Below are 7,017 nucleotides of genomic sequence, written 5' to 3'. Positions count from 1 at the left end.
CCTATGTTAGAAATAAAAGGATGGTTAGAGGGAAGATTGGTCCTCTCAGGGACAGAGGAGGGGAACTATGCTTGGAGCCTGGGGGAATGGGGGAGATCGTGAATGAATACTTTGCGTCGGTATTCACGCAGGAGAGGGGCCTGATGTCTGGTGCTGTGCTTGAGGAGTTTGAGGATCCGTTGAGGGAAATAGTCATCACGAGGGAAGAGGTGTTGGGACTTTTAGACAGTATAAAGACGGATAAATCTCCGGTGCCTGATGGCATCTATCCCAGGCTGTTAAGGGAGGTGAGGGATGAAATTGCTGGGCCTCTGACGCAAATCTTTGTCTCTTCTTTGGTCACAGGTGAGGTCCCAGAGGATTGGCGGATTGCAAATGTAGTACCATTGTTTAAGAAGGGTCAGAGGGATAACCCAGGGAATTATAGGCCGGTGAGCTTGACTTCAGTTATAGGCAAGCTAATGGAGAGGATCCTCAAGGATAGGATGTATGAACATCTGGAGCGCTGCAATCTGATCAGGGATACGCAGCATGGCTTCGTTACAGGGAGGTCGTGCCTTACGAATCTAGTGGAATTTTTTGAAGAGGTGACAAAAACGGTTGACGAAGGACAAGCCGTTGATGTCGTCTAGATGGATTTCAGTCAGGCGTTTGACAAGGTCCCTCATGGTAGGCTGATAGAAAAGGTGAAGGCTCATGGGATACAAGGCCAGGTATGTAGATGGGTGGAGAACTGGCTTGGGAGGAGAAGACAGCGAGTAGTAGTGGAAGGCTCCTTTTCCAATTGGAGGTCTGTCAACAGTGGTGTGCCGCAGGGCTCGGTACTAGGACCTCTTCTATTTGTGGTATATATTAATGACTTGGAAGAGGGGGTAGGTGGTGTGATCAGCAAATTTGCTGATGACACTAAGATGGTTGGATTGGCGGGTACTGAGGAGCAGTGCCTGGCAATGCAACAGCACATAGACAGGCTGGTAGATTGGGCAGATAGATGGCAAATGGAATTTAATCCGGAGTAATGCGAGGTGATGCACTTTGGCCGGAATAATGTGGAGGGGAGTTATACGATAAAAGGTAGAACTATCCGGAGTATAGATACGCAGAGAGACCTGGGGGTGCAAGTGCACAAGTCCCTGAAGGTGTCGGTGCAGGTGCAGAATGTGATGAGGAAAGCGTATGGTATGTTAGCCTTCATAGGAAGAGGTATAGAATATAAGAGTAGGAGTCTGATGTTGCAGTTGTATAGAACATTGGTTAGGCCTCACTTGGAGTACTGCGTCCAGTTCTGGTCGCCGTACTACCGGAAGGATGTAGAGATCCTGGAGAGAGTGCAGAGGAGATTTACCAGGATGCTGCCTGGTATGGGAGGGCTGTCTTACGAGGAAAGATTGAACGAACTTGGGCTGTTTTCCCTTGAGAGACGTCGGCTGAGGGGGGATCTAATAGAGGTTTATAAGATTATGAAGGGGATAGATAGAGTAAATGGTGGTAAGCTTTTTCCGCTATTAGAAATGGATAGAACGAGGGGTCACGGGCTTAGGGTGAGGGGGGCTAGGTATAAGACAAATATTAGAGGGCAGTTTTTCACGCAAAGGGTAGTGGGGGTGTGGAATGCACTGCCGAGTAAGGTGGTGGAAGCAGGCACGCTAGGGTTGTTTAAGAGTCACTTAGACAGCCACATGAGCGGGCTACATATAGGGGGATATAGTAGGCCTTACTAAACATTGCAGGCTTGGGAATACGTTTTGCCTCAGGGATGTTAGTCTTTGCCTGTTTAATAATGAATTTTTTTGTCTCCACAGGCATTTAAGTCCAGCAAGGGGCATGCATGCGGCAGGTTGTAGTGGGCTGCTCTTGGACGTTGCTTCGGGAGTTGCCTATTGCTTCATGTCGTTAGTGTGCTTAAACTGGACCATCTCGAGGGCAACACGACAGCTCAGAGACTATCTCTGTTGCTGTGCGGACACATGGATTTGGGCCTGTGTCTGTGGGAGTTTGCACGTTCTCCCCGTGGTTGCGTGGGTTTCCTCCGGGTGCTCCGGTTTCCTCCCACATCCCCAAAGATGTGCTTTTAGGCTGATTGATTGGGTACTAAATTGTCCCTAAATTGGACCTCCCTGATCCTCGCACATTAGGCGTAGACTAAAATCATGAATAGGTCACTGAGACAGTGGGACGGTGGCGCGGGCTCGTTGGGCCGAAGGGCCTGTTTCCCGCGCTGTGTTGTTCTTTGTTCTTTGTTCTGAGCGGAGACGTCTTCTGCCGAGGGCAGGAGGACAGAGACGACCGGTTCCCGCGGATTTTTGATAAGAGAGGGGATTAAGGGTTATGGGGAGAGGGCGGGAAAGTGGAACTGAGCCACGACAGATCAGCCATGATCTTATTGAATGGCGGGGCAGGCTCGAAGGGCCAGATGGCCTACTCCTGCTCCTATTTCTTATGTTCTTATGTTGTTATTTGGATCTGCAGAAAATGTACAGTAAATGTCAATAAACTGGAGAATTCTGGAGACAATGAAACCACTGGTTAGATATCAGGAAAATGTGCAACACTTACATGGTATTTCAACGCTCTTGACTGTGCTGATGTGTCGAACCTCACAGTCAATTCTGGGACATTCTCCCGCTGAGTCGCTGATGGTTAACTGGCTGCTCAGGGTGTAGCTTCCATCCGTATTTCTCACTGACGGGTAAGGCTTAAATCCACTGGGGACCGTTTGCCCATTTATCTTCCAGGTCACTTTGGAGACATCTGGAGAGTAATCCATCGCCAAACATCCGAAGGTGATGGAGCCGTCGGAGTTGTGTCGCTGACAGGGGGAGACCAGGCCGTAGAGATTGGGCGGAGATTGTTTCGCTGGGAAAGAATGGCCAATTGAACAAGTTAGACTCTTACTTGCATTTATTAAGTCATCAAACATATTGTTACAAATAGGTTTCTATATTAGATATAGCTCTTGGTGTTAAAGGGATGAAGGGATATGGGTAGTAGGTGTGATCAGGATAGTGATGAGCTCTGACCAAAGTGAATGGTGGAGTAGTCCCAAAGGGCCAAATGGCCTACTCCAGCTTGTATTTTCTATGTTTCTATCTCCAACACTGATTAGAATTATGAACTTATCCCTAATATTTCCCAATGAAATCTTTCATCCGCCTTTGAGATGATGTTACTTCTATCATTTGGGAATTGTCATCTCTGTAGAAACTCATATCCCTGTCTTCACTTCTATCAAATTAGGAAGAAAAAAAACACATTCTGTTAGTCTCACAATGACGTGTCATTCATTGGATTAACAGGGAACAGCAAAAATGTTCCCCATTATTGCAGCAACTATTTATTTCTCAACAACAGCAGTGTGTGACAAACCGCTGTTTATTTCTCAAACAACAACACTTTGTGATGAAGAAGTTCTCCCTTCATTCAGACTATCCACTCACCTGATGAGGGAGCTCCAACAGCTTTTGATTCCAAATAAACCTGTTGGACTTTAACCTGGTGTTGTGATAATCCTTCCTGTGCCCACACCAACCTCACTCCGGCATCTCCACACTAGTTTTGGAAATTGCCTGGCTTCAAACTGATTGGTGCCCCTTCCTCTGTCCAACTCACTGCCTCTCACTGCACAAACCAGAGATTAGTGACTTTGCTTCAAAAATACCTCCGGAATGAATACTTACTGAATGATCAGGAAACTCGCAATGTGATTATAAATTCAAATAAATTCAACATTGACTCATTGAAGGATCACACATTAATACCTAGAGATTCCCATTCGGGCCCTGAAGTTTCCTCCATCATTCACTGAGATTACAGATGAGCTGATTGTGGTGCTAGCTCTATTCTGAACCCCCTCAGTCCGCCCATCCAGCACCCGCTCTCTGCCCATTTCCCCAGCTCTTTGCCCTTTCCCCTGGCTCTCTGCCTGTCGCAGTGGCTCTTTTCCCCTTTTATCCGGCTCTCTGTATTTCCACCTGGTTCTCTACACTTCCCTCCAGCTCTGTGCCCTCTCCCCCGGCTCTCTGCTCTTTCTCTGTATCTGTCTGTATCTCTGTCACACTCTAGAAACACTTTCAACAGGATCAGGTATAACATTTACAGAAATGTTTAATATAAATTCCAATTAATGTTTAGAATAAGCAGAAAATATTATACAGCAGCACCAGCATTGTGAGTGAGTGGAACATTTTCACTGGATAAATATAGAAATTCTAGATTATTTTAATTTTTTGGTTTAAATTTCAAACACTGGTGCAGTAGATGGTTCAACCCGCGGCCACTAGATGTCACCATATTTAAACATTTGGAAGGTAAAAGTTCCAGCCATCAAATATCACCGAGATTAAACATTGCAGGGACCCCAAATTGTAAATGCAGTGACAAACTATGTTCTGAACGAGTGGCGTAAGCCGATATCAGTAAAGATTTTAAACATACAAACACAATAAAGCCTGCTTTATTTCTGTCTGCAGTCACGCATCAAACAGTTGCGAACCCACAGAATATTCATATTCAATCAAAGCGTGTAACAGCTCAGTGTCACTGAGTTCAAACAATGCAGAAACACTAAATTAATTCACAAATTTTACGTGTTTAGAGTCACCCAGATACATAATCTCCTCACCACAGAAAAAAACGCATCACTGACAGACTGAAGCCCGCTTCATGCAGAAGCAGCACAATTCTACAAACACTTTCAACAGAATCAAATGTAACATTTACAGAAATGTTCAGTATAAATTCCAGCCAATTCGCCCATCACCAAACTAATTAATGTTTAGAATAAGCAGAAAATATTGCACAGCAGCACCAGCATTGTGAGTGAGTGGAACATTTTCACTGGCTAAATGTACAAATTCTAGATTATTTTAATTGTTTGGTTTAAATTTCAAACACTGGTGCAGTAGATGGTTCAACCCGCAGCCACTAGATGTCGCCGAGATGAAGCACTGCAGAAACGCTGAATTGTTTAACAGACATTTAGATTTGAAAGTAACCCTAACCACACAGTAACCTCAACAGATAAACACCAAATCCCAACAATTTGGGATTGAATCCCTCAGCAGCAGCTATTGTGCAGAAAGAGCTGAATTCTAAAACCCCTTCGCAGCAGAGTCACAGGAAACATTGTAACAATTCTCAACCGAGAATCCGCCAAACTCACATTTCTGTTACCAAATGGATTATTAGTACAGATAAAAATATAAAACAAAGACACATGTAAACCAGTTACTCAATAAGTGGATGGTTCTTACCTGTAGTCACCGTCACCATGGTCCCTTGTCCCCAGTAGTCGAAAGCATCACAGTGTCACATTCCGTTGGCTGTGTCATAAAATAACCGTCCCTGCACAGAATAGACACAAAATCACCGTTACTTTAAATATCCACAAACCCAAGGAAAAGCAAAGACAATTAACGTTCATTAGATTATAACTGGATCTTTGGATATCATTTGACATTCCTAAATGACCCTAATGTTTTATATTTCACAGAGTTACACGTGAACATGTTGTTGAAAACGCACACCGATAATTGAGTAACTATCAAGATTTTCCATGTTTATTCTTGCCATGTGGTCAGTGCTGGACATAAATAATATTGTACTGTGATTACAGTTTGGATGTAAAAGTGACACTGATCCAGTTTCAATCAGTCAGTGCTGAGGGTTTTTTGTATTGACAGTAACTGCTGTGTAGCTCCAGCTATCACAGTGAGACACAGCATGACCAGTACTGAGGCGGACAGTTAGCTGTAAAATACAGACAGTTAATTTCACTGCTATTTCAAAAGCCTGTTTGCAGCTCGTTAAGGGTGACTCAGTGAGATATTTCAATTTCGACTGGTCATGATATTGATAAAGGGGGTTAGAAACTTTTACACTCTCTGTGCACATCCAGCGTGTAAATCAATAACAATAAACTTGAAGCATTTTACATCATAAAAAAAGTACTGCTTCTAAGTATTATTTTGTTGAACCCTCATGTACTTTGGCATTCGGCAATAGCATTGGTCACAAATTTAAGCAAGGACCTTTTCTGAGGTTTCTGTATGAGGATGGCGCTTTTCTCAGCGCTGTGACCCCCGTAGAATATCACAGTGACACACACCCATACAAAAACTGCACTCACTCTGTTCAGTCCTGCTGTTCAATATTCACTTCAAACGGACCATTGGTTTTGCTCGAATGGGAAATGTAGGCAACTGTTTATATAACACAATCTATGAGAAATATTAAAAAGAGTAATATATCGTATGTCGGATTGCTGAAACTACAATGAATATAAAGGCAGTGAAAAGCTGACCAGTTATATCGGTGAGTTTGGGAAGTTTTACTGTTAAATGCTTTCTGTGTTACTCTTTATTTTAAACACCATTATAGTTTGCTTCTGACCAGCCTCGATCATACTGCATTGAAAACAGATCCTGACCTTCAGGTTATGATGGAAGATGCTGATATCCCCAGTAATAGATGGCCGTGTCTCCAGTCTTCAGGCTCGTCATCTCCAAAGAGAAGATGTTGCTTGAAGTGTCTGTGGACGCAGTAAATCGACCCTGAATTGATGGCGTGTAGTAATTAGTGCTGGATGAACGATAGTAGGTAAGCAGACACTCGAGCCCCCTGTCCGGGAACCTGCCGGATCCAGTCCATCCAGTAGCTGCCAAGATTTAAACCGCTGGTTTTACAGCTCAGTTTCAGGGAGCCTCCGGGACGCCTTTGTACTTTCAGTTCTTTGACTTGATATTTTCCTTCCACCTTTCCGTATCCTGACAACCTGGTTTCTTCCAATTCTCACGCCACGTACATCCTTCTGGGTCCCAGTACATCCTTCTGGGTCCCAGTGAGTTTAAAATCCTGTATCTCTGTCTCTGCAGAGCTGCTGGTTAAAGACACATTTACAGCACTTAGCAGACAGAAACTTCACTCTGATTCTTTCCCTCCCCCTCCCCCAGCTAGTGCTTGTAACACACATTCAGACACCCGGACAGACAACAGCAGACAGATGACATTGTAATTCAG

General features: G+C 44.2%; 1 pseudogene; it reads right to left on the bottom strand.

Moving 5' to 3' along the window:
• Positions 1-2,533: 2,533 nt before the first annotated feature.
• On the bottom strand, positions 2,534-6,795 carry LOC145339591 (Ig heavy chain C region, secreted form pseudogene; annotated as a pseudogene).
• Between the last annotated feature and the right edge of the window lie 222 nt (positions 6,796-7,017).

This window comes from Carcharhinus amblyrhynchos, unplaced genomic scaffold (assembly GCF_965287045.1).
Source record: "Carcharhinus amblyrhynchos unplaced genomic scaffold, sCarAmb.v2.hapA scaffold_553, whole genome shotgun sequence".
Taxonomy (NCBI): domain Eukaryota; kingdom Metazoa; phylum Chordata; class Chondrichthyes; order Carcharhiniformes; family Carcharhinidae; genus Carcharhinus; species Carcharhinus amblyrhynchos.
This window is presented reverse-complemented; position numbering and strand designations above follow the sequence as displayed.